Raw genomic sequence first — 13,338 nt, 5'->3', positions numbered from 1 at the left:
TATGTTTAAGGTATAGGCTCAAATTGCCATGTTTACAGCATATTCAGTTATTTATTCCTTACGTACAGAGAAAATCAGTAAGAGCAGCTCAGTCCCTGAGTGGTGACCATGTTCCATGCACAGGATGATGCTGAGAGGGCGGGGCCGTGACATTGGCTGGTAGTGGTCCCGTCTGCACTGCTGGCTCATCGGTGGATCCTGCAGCCCGCGCCATGCCCTGCTCCCCCACATCTGGACACAAAAGGGGAAGTGACAGCAAGATTCTGGCACCTGGTGTCTGCTTCCACCTAAGGGGCTGGGTGGAATGGTCACCCGTATATCTACACTGAGTGGCCAGATTATTTTGATCTCTGAACGCATAATAATCTGGCCACTCAGTGTATATCCTATATAATAAAAGGCTAATATGCAAATTGTCCCCTCGACCAGGAGTTCGACCAGCAGGCAGGCCGGCCAACCGCCCATGTCCCCTCCCCCTGGCCAGGCTGGCCAGGCCCCACCCATGCACAAATTCATGCACCGGGCCTCTAAAATATATATACTGAGTGGCCAGATGATTATGCGATCAGAGATCATAATAATCTGGCCACTCAGTGTATTTCCCCCACACCTCAATTTGCCGCCCAAGTTTGCCATTAATGAGCCTGTTCGTAGAATACAAGTCAGAGTGGACACTCCGTGTGAAACACCGAGGACAGCGGGAGGGGCGGTCAGGCCTTCCCAGGGCCCCGTGGGCTTCTCTCCCTGGAGGTGGCAGGAGCACTGGGGAGCACAGGCCCGCGGATGGGGGCGGAGAGCCGAAAACCTACCGAGCTGTTCTCCTTCCTAAGAGGGGATCGTGAGTGGTTATTCCTCCCTCTCCCCAGGCCATGTGGAATCCCAGAATTTCCTTTCCCTCGTCATGGTAACTCCGCTCCGTGAGAGAAATGGTTGCAGCAGAGTCACTGGCCCGGGGTGGTTTGGGCAGAACATTTCTTTGAATGGATTTAAAGATGGATTAATACTATGTTAGGAAAAGGGGAAAGGATGCAATTTATTTGGTTTTGTTTTCTGTAGCTTAATTGACCAGTAAATTGTGAAACTGAAATTCATCCATTTCCTCTCTCTCTCTCTCTCTCTCTCTCTCTCTCTCTCTCTCTCTCTCTCTCTCTCTCTCCCTCTCTCCCTCTCTCCCTCCCTCTCTTTCTCTTGTATTTAGAGAACAAAGTTACCCCTGCATATAAGGACATCATTTATTTTAAAATAGCCCACTACTTTTGCCCATCATCAGCTTTTTCTACTATGAGACAAAAATCATTCTCTCTACTTTTGGACATTTTTTTTACCTTTTTCTTTTTCTAAGAGTTTTTTTTTTTAATTGTCTTGCTCATTAAGAAAGAAGTTGATTACCCATTATTTCAATTCAATTTCCTTGATACTGGTTTTAATCACCTTAGAAATGTAAAACTGGCATTCCATTATCCTAAGATTTATTCTTTATACATATTATTGCACTGTTTTTTTCTTTAGTCATAATTTAGTTTGTTAATCAATTGTTTTTTAATTTAATTTTTTCTGGTCTTCACCCTCTTTTCATTGGATCCGCGTTTCCCTGGCCGCAGTGACGGTCACTGTGAGTTACTGAGCATAGACCTACAGCATGACTAAGGCCTGTGAACATTCTCATTGAGTCCTCACAACAGTCCTCACAGAACTGTCACCGTGTCCACTCCACCCTCCAGGCTTACCCTCCGCCGTGTATGGCCAACCGGGGGCTCATGCCCACATAGAGCTAATAAAGCCCCTGTTCGTCCCACTGAACTTTACAGAAACATTTCAAGCATTTATGGTTATATATTAAGTATTTCAGGAACCAAATATTTGGGTCAAAAAGAAAGCCTAATTGTAGGTACATAAACAATAGTTAATGCATTTATGTGAATGACTAATTAGAAAACGTGAAAATTAAACCATGAGGGCAAATGCAATAATTTCATCTTTTTCCTTGAACTTACAAAACTATCTTACCTATTAAAATCTATATTTTACGTTCTAGAAATCCTTCTTTAAGAATATTTAAAGATAAGAATATCCAATGCAGTGAAAAATGAAAGCAACCTGCATGGCTCTCAGTAGAGGACTCTTACTATGAATTGTGGTGACTATGCGATGGTATCTCTGTAACAATTAGAAATTACAAGACGTAGAGCTTTTAATTTGGAAGAATGACAGTGAGCAAAGCAAGTTACAAAACAAGATGTGTCATATTATTCTATTTTTTTTTTAGTAAAAATAAGATGTGATTATATGTACATATGGCTAGGTCAGTATAAGAACATTATCCTGACATTAGCAGAGGAAAGTTGTTTTCTTTCTTTTTTTTTTTAATAATAAAAAAGAAACAGCCCTGGCTGGAGTGGCTAAGTTGGTTGGGTATTAACCAGTGTACCAGAAGGTTGCTGATTCAATTCCTGGTCAGGGCATATGTCTGGGTTGTGGGCTTGATCCCTGGTGGGAGGTGTGCAGGGGGCAGTTGATTGATGTTTCTCTCTCATTGATGTTTCTATCTCTTTATCCCTCTCCCTTCCCCTCTCTCTAAAAATCAGTAAAAACATACTTTAAAAAAAGCTGGAAAACAGAAAATAGGTAAATTATGATTGATCTAAATAACTATACCAATAAACTTGACATCTTAAATGAAAATACAGTCACATTCTATACTGGTATAATAAAAGCCTAATATGCAAATCAAAAAACTGTGGAAAAACCAGTGGGAAGATCGGTCACTATGACCTGCACTGACCAGGGGACAGACGCTCAATGCAGGAGCTGCCTGCAGGCCCCAGGCCAGCCAAGGTGGGTGCCAGTGGGGGGCCCCCCCGCAGTTGCCCTGCTGGTTGCCCCATAGAAGGAGGTGACCGGCAGCAGCAGCAGTGGGGGGCAGGGCCGGCCGGCGAGCAGGCAGTGGCAGGGGGTGGGGCCAGTCAGTGAGTGGGTGGTGGCAGGAGGCAGGGCTGACCGGCGAGTGGGCAGCACCACCCCTCGATCGCCCTGCCGGTCACCTCTAAGGTGGGTGCCAGTGGGGGCCCCCGATTACCCTGCTGGTCACCCCACAAATCAGCCCTGATTGCCGGCTAGGCCTAAGGACCCTACTGGTGCACAAATTTCATGCACCGGGCCTCTAGTTTGTATATAAATGTTTATAGCATCCTATTAATGTAGCCAAAAATTAGGAGCAATCCAAGTATCTGTTTTCATTGTATATTTCTACTTATGTTTCTCAAATGTTTGCCTGTCTCTTTCAAGAATAAATAGTGCTACTTCTGTCCTGCTATCATCCAGACTGAGGCTCGCTTCTTCTTTGTGTCGTACATATCTGTCTCCCTTTGAATGTTGCAGATGTTTAAAGAGAGGATAGGAAAAGAGAACGATGTTAGAGTGATTTTTTTCAGTTTTCTTCACACTCCATTTATATAACCTACTAGAGGCCCCGTGCACAAAATTCATGCACTGGGGGTGTGTCCCTCAGCCCAGCCTGCACCCTCTCCAATCCCTGTGGGATCAGGCCTAAACTGGCAGTCAAACATCCCTCTCACAATCCAGCACTGCTGGCTCCCAACCGCTCACCTGCCTTCCTGCCTGATTGCCCGTAACCACTTCTACCTGCCAGCCTGATCAACCCCTAACCACTCCCCTGCCAGCCTGATTGACGCCTAACTGCTCCCCTGTCTGCCCATTCGCCCCCACTGCCCTTCCCTGCCGGCCTGGTGGCCCCCAACTGCCCTCCCCTGAAGGCCTGGTTGCCCCCAACTGCCCTCCCCTGCGGGCCTGGACCACATGGGGGTGGCCATCTTGTGCGAGGGTGTGGCGGTCAATTTGCATATTACCTCTTTATTATATAGGATAGGTCTTAGCTAAGATCATCTAATTGTTTTTTGGGACTTTAACAAATTGGATTCAACAAGCCCCTAGAGATTTCCCCATAAATTTCTGAGTACATTTATCTCCAACTGCTAGTCTTGTTAGTGGCTAGTGTGACCCAAGAGAGAGTCCAAAAGCAAGCATTTACATTTTTATCATCATGCTCCGTTTATTATGTATGGGGCACATTGCTTACATGTTATTTTATTGAAACTGCTAGTATGTGAATGGGTGTGTTTCATAGAGCAAACTGGAAGCCATAAGCAAAGCACTCTGTGAACTTCAGAATCTGAAACAGACTTCTGCTCAGTTGCCTTCATGCCTATCCAGTGTGTGTTCTAAGAGGTTACGCTTTCTGTGTTCTTGTGATGAAGATGGAGGAACCTAAAACATCGCATCCCCTGGTATACTTCCACGCCCGGCTCACAGTTCTCCTGTTCTTTCTCTTCTCAAGGCTCGGCCTACATGATTGTGCTTTTCCTGTTGATAATGTACCACCTTTCTGATCAGCTGAAGCCCTTTACCGGTTTTAGAAAAACAGTCAAGTCACAAAGAGAGGATTAAACGGCACCCACATTGATTAGGACCAAAGCCCAACTTTTTGTCATCTGCGGACTCTGAGCTTACTGAGGAACTTGCTTTGTGAATTGACCTTGTGTGGTTTGTCTTTCCCCACCCAGAAGGGCTGCCGTGTTTCCTTCAAACCCAAGGTTTTCTCCTCGAAGAGAGACGCGTATGGCGGGAGGAAGCTGTGATCAGGGAGGCGCCGTCTCAGGGACACCTGGGGGCGGTGTTCCTCCGTGGACCCTCTGTGTCCCTCTCTCTGGCCTGTGTTCCCTAGAGCCTGGACTCTGTTTCTTACGGAGCCTTGGAACCGATCCTGCGAGAAATCCCAGGAGAGCATGTGTGTGGAGGGTGATGGGAGTGTCAAGGGCGAGGCAGGCTGCACGGGACTGACTTCCTCGTGCTTCCCCGGCTAAAAGCTGAGCAGCCTGCTCCCACTTCATGGAATAGGTGGTCACTACAGAAGCCCAGCTGACACTGACCGTGACCTTGCAGAAATCCAGATGGACTATTTATACACAAACACATTTTGTGGCAGCGCCGTGTGTGTGTGTGTGTGTGTGTGTGTGTGTGTGTGTGTGTGTGTGTGTGTTTCCTGCCTGCAGGCTGCGGCTGGGCTCCTTGGGCGGGCGCTCAGTGGGAGAATGTTCCCCTGCCCCCCTCCCCGCCTTCATGCTCGGTCTCTAAGCAAGGTATTGTTGACAACACAGAAAATGAAAACTTAGCGTAGCGCGAAGTCCCCTTTTCTCATCATCTTCAAAAGAAGGCAAAGGTGGGGAGGAACTAAAAGGGACTTTTCAGAGGCAGATTTAGTGACTCTGATTTTCTTGGGGGGGGCAGGCGGGGGTGGATTAAATGCCCTCGGGAGGCAGCCAGGGCAGGTATCACATATCCGAGGGAGAGAAGCCATGCTGATGGGCTGCGGCTAATCTCCCAGGTCGGTGGCATTAGCTCAGGCTGCCTGTTACCCACCTGGCGTCCCCCTGGGGCCGATAGGGAGGCCGGCTCTGCCCCAGCAGGTGCCAGACCTGCTGTTTACTTAGCGATGTCAGGGCGCAGCTGCTGCTCCCCGGCTCCAAGCAGTTAGAGAGGCGGTGCCGTTGCCAGGTGCTGTGACAGGTGAAGCGAAGTCTCCGGCGACACCTGCCAGCCGCACGCCAGCCCGCGCTAACTGGCTGGCGGGCCCAGGGCACTTCCTCGGGGCTCGCTGACCGGGCAGGGGGCATCGCTCCGGCTCCCCGCACCCCGGCTGCGAGCTGGGAGAGGGGAGCGCTTCTGGCCGGCCCTGGACACAAGCGTGGTGGGGGGTCATGAAGATGGGGGGACTTGACCTTTTCCAGCTGCGCGTGGAGAACACAGGTGCTCGCTAGAGACATAACGCGTTCGTTATTGATTATCGTTACCGAACGGATGGATGAAGCGATCCAAACTGTCCTTTTTCTCCCCGTGCTGAACATCTCCCCTGTCTCAGCCGTTACATCTCGTGTTCCTCTTGGAATAGCGGACGGAGGAGATGTGCTTTACTATTCGCCCTAGACGTGAGTGAGTGGGAAGAAGCACGCGGGCGCTGGCGTTTATGTGGTCCTTGGAAACACGTGTGTGACCTGGGCCTGTAGGTTCCTTTTCACACACAAGGGGAGACTTCTTGGGGAGACATAGAAAGCGAGAGGTTTCCCAAAGCTTAGACCGCAACTCCTTTCTCTTTGGTGAAATATCCCCAGGTCCCCTCAGGACACACAGACAGTAATCCGTCTGAGAGGACCTGCTGGCTCCTGTCCACCGAGGTGGGGGGCCCCATCTTGGCCTTCATGGTGGGGGGACCCTCCGCGGGGAAGCGGGGGGTTATTACTGTCTGTGGAAAAGGCTCTTGCATGAATGTGAGTCGCTGCTGCTCCCCGCCCCGTCGTTCGGGAGATAGTTCAGAGCCACTGCCCCCACGCGCGTGGAGCTGGGCGTTGGCTTTATGAAGTGCAGCGGGCTCCGGGCTCCCCTCCCCCCCCGTGGGCACAGGGTTCCTGGGTGTGCACCTGTGACTTCGGAGGCACAGACGCTGCCCCACAGCCACCTGGAGCGCATCAGCCCTGAGCAGGAATGGGCCCGTTTCCAAGCTTCTCCCGGGCACCCAGCTGCCCCTCAGAACTGTGCGCAGCCCCCGCCAGAGGCCGGTGCTTTCAACCAGGACAGGCACCCGGTGGCGGGGACACATTCTTGTCAAGAGACTGGCCTTTGGCCGTGGCTGCCAGGGAACCAGCAGGAAAGGGTGGGGAGCCCAGCAGGTGGAGGGCACACAGGGAAGGCGCCTTCCCCCCGGGAGCACAGAGGGACAGCCCAGCACCGAGACTGACCAAGGCCGGGTGACCAGGACACGCCCAGGAGCCCAGCAGGAGACTGACCAAGGCCGGGTGACCAGGACCCGCCGGGGAGCCCAGCAGGAGACTGACCAAGGCCGGGTGACCAGGACCCGCCCAGGAGCCCAGCAGGAGACTGACCAAGGCCGGGTGACCAGGACACGCCCAGGAGCCCAGCAGGAGACTGACCAAGGCCGGGTGACCAGGACCCGCCGGGGAGCCCAGCAGGAGACTGACCAAGGCCGGGTGACCAGGACACCCCCGGGGAGCCCAGCACCCAGACTGACCAAGGCCGGGTGACCAGGACACCCCCGGGGAGCCCAGCAGGAGACTGACCAAGGCCGGGTGACCAGGACCCGCCGGGGAGCCCAGAGGGAGACTGACCAAGGCCGGGTGACCAGGACACGCCGGGGCAGCTGAGCTGAAAGGGAAGAAACCAGGAGGTGCCTTCGTAGGAAACAACATAAAAGAATAAAAACCATTTCGTAGGTAGGGAGTCAGGAGGAAAAGAATAACAAACTACATAGTGAAAAAATGATTGTAAAAAAATATAGAACATATGTATCTGAAAGAATATGAAAATACTTATAAAACTGCTAAGGTTACATTTACAAATACTAGAAATAAAAGGGAAATTGTTCTATGTTCACTGTAGGTTTTATTTTAAAAAAATATATATATGTATTGATTTCAGAGAGGAAGGGAGAGGGAGAGAGAGATAGGAACATCAATGATGAGAGGGAATCATTGATTGGCTGCCTCCTGCACGCCCCCTATTGGGGACCAAGCCAGCAACCTGGACACGTGCCCATGATAGAATCAAACCTGGGACCCTTCAGTCCGCAGGCCGGCACTCTATCCACTGAGCCACACCGGCCAGGGCTACTTTAGGTTTTAGAAGGACTCAAGGCCAGAGGTTTGGTATGTGTTCTGTTTTGATGTTCATACTACAATTTCAGGTGGTTTTGTTGTTTGACTGGCAGCGACTGCTGGTGAATCAGGATCCCGGTGTGAACAGGATGCTGGCACACACTTGATGTGAGGAGGGTGTTGGAAACAATCATGATAAGATCAAAAGAACAAGCTTGAGCTAAACTGTCTGGCTTTGATTTGCAAACCCAGCTGTGTGCTTGGGTGAGTGACTTCCCTGTTTATCAGTTTTGGCCTTAGTAAAATGAGGTGAAATTGTATAACCACGAGGTTACTGAAAAGCTCAAGTAGCTAATGCAGGTGAAGCATTTAACTAGAGCCTGGTCCTCAGTCAATGAGCACCAAGCGCTGACTATTGTGGTTAGGTGCAAGTGTCCCCCGCGTGGCTCAGGGTTCCGGTTCAGGGTTCGGGCTCTGGAGGAGGCCGCACACAAATGAAAGAGACTAGAAAATATTAACTTGGAAATATTGGGGGCCAGGCGGGAGCCCAGCTCAAGAGGAAGGACTCCACCCCGCTCTGGCCTTGCTATCCCTTTTATTAAGACTACTAGCGTTCCCGTTGCAGGAAAAATCCTGCAATAGGGTTTCCTGCTGCACTCTACCCCGCCCTGCCTGCTCTCCTCCCTTGTCCCCTGCCCCGCCTTCTCCGCCAGCCCCCCTGCTTTTCTCCCTTCTCCGCCAGCCCACCCGCTCTTCTTCTTTCTCCCCCGGCCCCACCTCCGCTACTCCCTTCTCCTCCCCCTGGCTTGCTTGCTTCTCCGAAGCTTTGCTCCCTTCTGCAGCTCTTGGCTTCTTTCTACACTGTCTTGATATGCAAATTAGCCGCCATCTTTGTTGGGGTAATTTGCATACTCATCCTGGTTGGCTGGTGGGCGTGGCTTGGCTGGTGGGCGTGGCTTGGGCATAGCGAAGGTGTGGTCAATTTGCATATTTGTCTATTATTAGGTAGGATGGGATACACCCATAGCCCTTAGGCAGGCAATTCCAATAATAGCCAATCAGTAAGAATTTACATAAAACTAAAAGGTGGAAGTTGCTTTAGGGACCATTGTCTCAACTAGACAGTGAGTGGTTGGCTCTGACCTTTCAGAGCTTCGAGGTTGACCAGCCTTCCGGGTTCCTTGTCCACACCTCTCTGCTAGTGAGGACAATGGGCAGCTTCCAACAGTTAGGTAGTAAGATTAGATTTTAATGCATTTATTTTGTTCTTGCAGGTAATTTCGTCTGAAAAAGTACCGTAATTCCTACAAAATGTGAAATACAGTCCTTTTCTTTCTTGTTTACTTTCTGACCTCTAAGAAGTACGTTTTATTTTATTCTTAGGTAGAAATGTATAAATAATTATGAGTTTATACATATTGCAAGTGTATAAACTCATAATTGTTTTTCTGCTAATGTAACCACCAGTGAAGATGAAAATGGACTCTCCGATTCAGGGAGTCAATAAAAACAAGCAAATGGGTATTGAGAAAAGTGATGGTCATAGTTAAAATAATGAGTTAATGAGGGAGGACCTGTGGGTGTGGATGAAAAAGAACTGCCCATTAGATCTGACAGAGTACCTCACCATAAAGAAATCACCACCCCAGTTGGCGTAAATAGTTTTGATACACAGAATAAAGAGATAACTAAAATTATGCTAATGCACACCTGGGGTGATTTTGTATATGATTGTCAACGAATTTTGCACTGAAATACAATGTGGTCGGCTCGCGGCGCTATTAAGCTTTATTAGTAATCTGTAGGAAAAAACTAGACCCGGGGTCTGTATCTTTCTGACTAGCAGAATAGCCCGTGTACTTCACCTACTGATGCACAAGGCCTGTCTGTTCATTTTCAACTTGTGAAGATACTGCCCTTTCTGCTCTGTGGGCAACATTCAAAATACAGTGTTTGACCTGCCTCTTGAAGGTCGAGAGTTCTGTGTCTGGGACATGAAATAGGAGCTACTTACTGTCCCAGGAAAAGCAAGCACCAAACTAACTTGCAATTCCGTTTTCATTATCATAACTAAGACCTCGCCAGGGACAGAGCCTTCACACGTGTAAATAGAAGCTTCACTCCCTTATGACTTTCTCTACTGAGCACTTACTCGGTTTCCTTTGAGCCTCTGATCACTGAATGTCAATAGTCTAACTCTAACCCTATCATCATGAAACTTTTAAAATGTCAAGTATTGGCACATAATATTCTTTCCTCCAAGTTTATAAAGCCTTTTTGTGACCTCTGATTTATCTTCATTTTAACAACACGATTACCATTTTAAGGTTATCATCCCTAATTTCAAAATGTGAGCATTACACCCTCGTGGAGTTTTAAAATGTTACGCAATCATTCGAGAGCATAGTCAGCTATCTAAGGAAATCTCTGTTCTTCTCCCGGACAAAACCAAAGCATGGAGTCAGTGCCAGGAGCTGCCAGTTTTGAATCACCAGGGAGCAATTAGGAAGTTCCTCTTTGAGGTTTATGAGCCAGCTACAAAGGAAGCAGACCTTTTGCAGATGGCACGTTCTCTCCCTTGGGAGACTCTCTGGGTGAGGTAGTCACTGGGTGATGGGGTCATCCCGTGGGAATATACACGGGAGGAACCCACTGGGCTTTCGTAAGGGCACTATCCTGCTCTCCCAGGAATTTCTCTTCTGAAGCTTTCAGGTTCCTGGGTTCTGAGCCTTCATTTCCTCCCCCTCTCTACTTTCCTGTCCCAGGTTCTCGAGTCTGCTCTCCCGGGACACGTCTGCTGCAGTGACTTTTAAGAAGAGATTCCTCACCTTAACTCCAGTTTGGAACGTTGAGTGTTTATGTTTCCCTGCTTCATCTTCTCACCTTCTCCTCTGGTCCTTCCTCCTCATTCCTTTCTCTTTCCCACTTACCATACGTAGAGTTTAAACATTGCAGGAGAGAGAAGCAATGTCATTTTCTTCTATGGCCTTCGTAAATGCATTCCTTTGTAAAGGAGTCAATACAGAAGTAGGAAAATCCAACATAAATACATTTTTCTTCCTTTTTCATATTGTGAACTCAAACTGTCCTCCTCGGAGAGCATGGCTAAATGTTTGATAAGTAAACTTTTCTGTGTATTATACACACCTGTCCTCCATCTCAAGCATGCTTATCATTTTATTCACATGGTGTGTGCTTGCTTTGGTAGAACAATGTTTTGGGATCTTCCCTATTTTGTATACTTAATTCTACTTCATTTTTCTACCTATAAAGTATTACAGAGTATGAATGCTTATTTATTGGCAATGCTTAAGATAAAAGGTATAGAGATCGATGCCTGTGAAATCACTGCCAAGTTTAAGAAATGACATACCAGCAATGTTATGGAAGCCCACTGGGCGACCCTCCCTGACTCCGGAAGTCACACCCATTCTCCACGGCCTCTCCCAGTAGACAGAAGCAAAGGGAGTACTTTCCAGCTCTTCTGTGAGGCTGGCGTTACCCTCACATCAAAAACAGACAACGGCATTGAAAGACAGGGAAAGTACAGGCCACCCTCTCTCATGAACATAAATGTCAGATTCCTTAGCAAAGTATTAGCAAATCTAATCCAACAATGTTAAAAACGGTTTTCGCCCCACGACCGAGTGAGAATGAATCCTGGTAGACAAGGCTGGTTCCACATTTGAAAATCACTTAATGGGATCCACCGCATCAGTAGGCTGAAGAAGAACAATTATGTGATCTAATCAATAGATGCAGGAAAAAATCCAACACCCATTCATGATGAACATTTGGAGAGTTTAGGACCAGAAGGGAACTTCCTCAACTTGAGAAAGAGCATCTCCCCAAACCCCAAACCCCAGCGGCTCTGGGTGGTGGGGGATCATGGAAAGACGAGTAAAATTAAAATTTATGCCATAAAAAAAAGTCCCCAGGTCAGAGATGACGGTGCGCGGGTTACCATGGTAACACACACACACAGGCCTTCACACGCAGCGGCTTAGCAGCGGAGTGTGGGAAGGGAGGCGAGTCTGGCTCAGAACAGCTAATTCTCAGCAGCAGCGTAGCCCCTGCAGAAGGGCTCCCGGCAGGAGCGAAGGGAGGGGAAATGCCCTGACCTCTCTCGTTCCGCATCTCCGCCTCTCCCCGTGCCCCACTGGCCAAACTCACCCGGGAGCCAGGGAGGAGAGAGCCCTGTCCACATAGTCACGCAGAGAAAGGGACGGGGTTCAAAGGAGTGGAAAACGGGGAATCACTGAAAACATCCACATTCTTAGGCTCTTCTGTGTCCAATCACAATACATGATACGTGGCGACTCTCTGATTCTGTCTCTCGTGTTGCACTGAGATCAGAAAAGAATAGTCTTTTTGTTTTGTTTTGTTTGTTAATCTTCACCCAAGGATAGTTTTCCATTGATTTTTTTTTATATTTTTTTTTTTAGAGAGAGTGGAATGGAGGGGGAGAGACAGAGAGAGAGAAACATCAATGTGAGCCACATAGATCGGTTGCCTCCTGCACGTGCCCCAACCAGGGCCGGGGATCGAGCCTGCAACCAGGTACGTGCTCTGACCGGGATTGAACCCGGGACCCTTCCGTCCATGGGCCGGCGCTCTAGCCACTGAACCAAACGGGCTGGGGCCAGGAAAAATGTTATTTAAAAAAGCCTGGGGCTGCCTGGGTGTGCGCTGCAGGCCGGCAAGCCCCGGGGGAGAAGCGTGCTGGTTAATGCTTCCAGTGAACGGTCCACACGTGTGTGGCCACGTGAGCTGGCCGCGATGAGCAGAAACAGGTGCTTCCCGTGGAAGAGCAGCCTCCGGGACCAGACACGGTCAATGCCACGTGCTGCCTCTCTCAGGACGACCAAGAGCCGGGAGGCAGTGATTGCTGTGAGTGCAGATGCCTTCTGTTGGCAATTAGATGGAGTGAGATGGGCCCAAAGCCAGAGAAGGTTCTGGACGGGACGCCTGTCTGATTTCCCTGACTGTAGCTAGCCGAGTTTTGTGAAGGGTCTTCCTGTTCCGTTGTTGCAATACAGGCGTTGGTGTGTGTCATAGAAACTCACGTTCAGTGCAGAGAGATCACAGGCGCTGTCATTATCCACAGAAAGCAGCCTGTTCGGTGCATTACACATCGCACACGGTGAAGACCCGGATTATACCAGAACGAGCGGGGTGCCCGGAGGAACCCACACACAGGGACTGGGGACCGTGATGAGAGGAAGTGGGGAAAACGGTCATTTCCACGTTGCCATAGCTTTCCTCTTCTCTGGAAGGCGGCGTGGGCTCACAGGTGCCTCAGATTCCTCCTCCCCCCGGTGGGAGGGGCGGGGGCTGGAGTCAGGTGGCTCTCTCCCAGGCCAGCGCTCTGATGACCCATGACCCCCAGCAGGTGCTGAGAGGCCGCAGGCGGGGCTCCATCAATCAGCTCCTCCTGAGGCCTCTATTTCAGGAGGAGGCAGGGCTCTGGCTCATCTCACCACCGCCCTCCTCCTCTCCCTGCGGACGCCGCCGGGGACCCTGCTCCAGTACCTACTGTGGGGCCCTGAGCTCCCCAAGGTAAAGCTCTCCTATCACTGGGGGTGCGGGGGTGTTGGGGTTCCGTCCCGGGTCCCCCTGGATTTGGTCACTCGGAGGTTGGCCCGCACTGCGCCTC

General features: G+C 49.7%; 1 long non-coding RNA gene across 3 annotated transcripts in view; it reads left to right on the top strand.

Annotated features, from left to right (window-relative positions):
• The window catches only part of LOC114234026 (uncharacterized), a 49,581-nt gene that overhangs the window by 4,162 nt on the left and 32,081 nt on the right, over positions 1-13,338 (top strand). For 2 of the 3 annotated variants that reach the window (XR_008557765.1, XR_008557767.1), the window contains exon 3: positions 10,448-10,783. The exons of the other annotated variant lie outside the window; for it this stretch is intronic. This is a non-coding gene — a long non-coding RNA (uncharacterized LOC114234026). Of the gene's footprint in view, positions 1-10,447; positions 10,784-13,338 lie in introns of those variants that run through there. 3 annotated transcript variants of the gene reach the window in all.

Source organism: Eptesicus fuscus, chromosome 12 (assembly GCF_027574615.1).
Source record: "Eptesicus fuscus isolate TK198812 chromosome 12, DD_ASM_mEF_20220401, whole genome shotgun sequence".
Taxonomy (NCBI): domain Eukaryota; kingdom Metazoa; phylum Chordata; class Mammalia; order Chiroptera; family Vespertilionidae; genus Eptesicus; species Eptesicus fuscus.
This window is presented reverse-complemented; position numbering and strand designations above follow the sequence as displayed.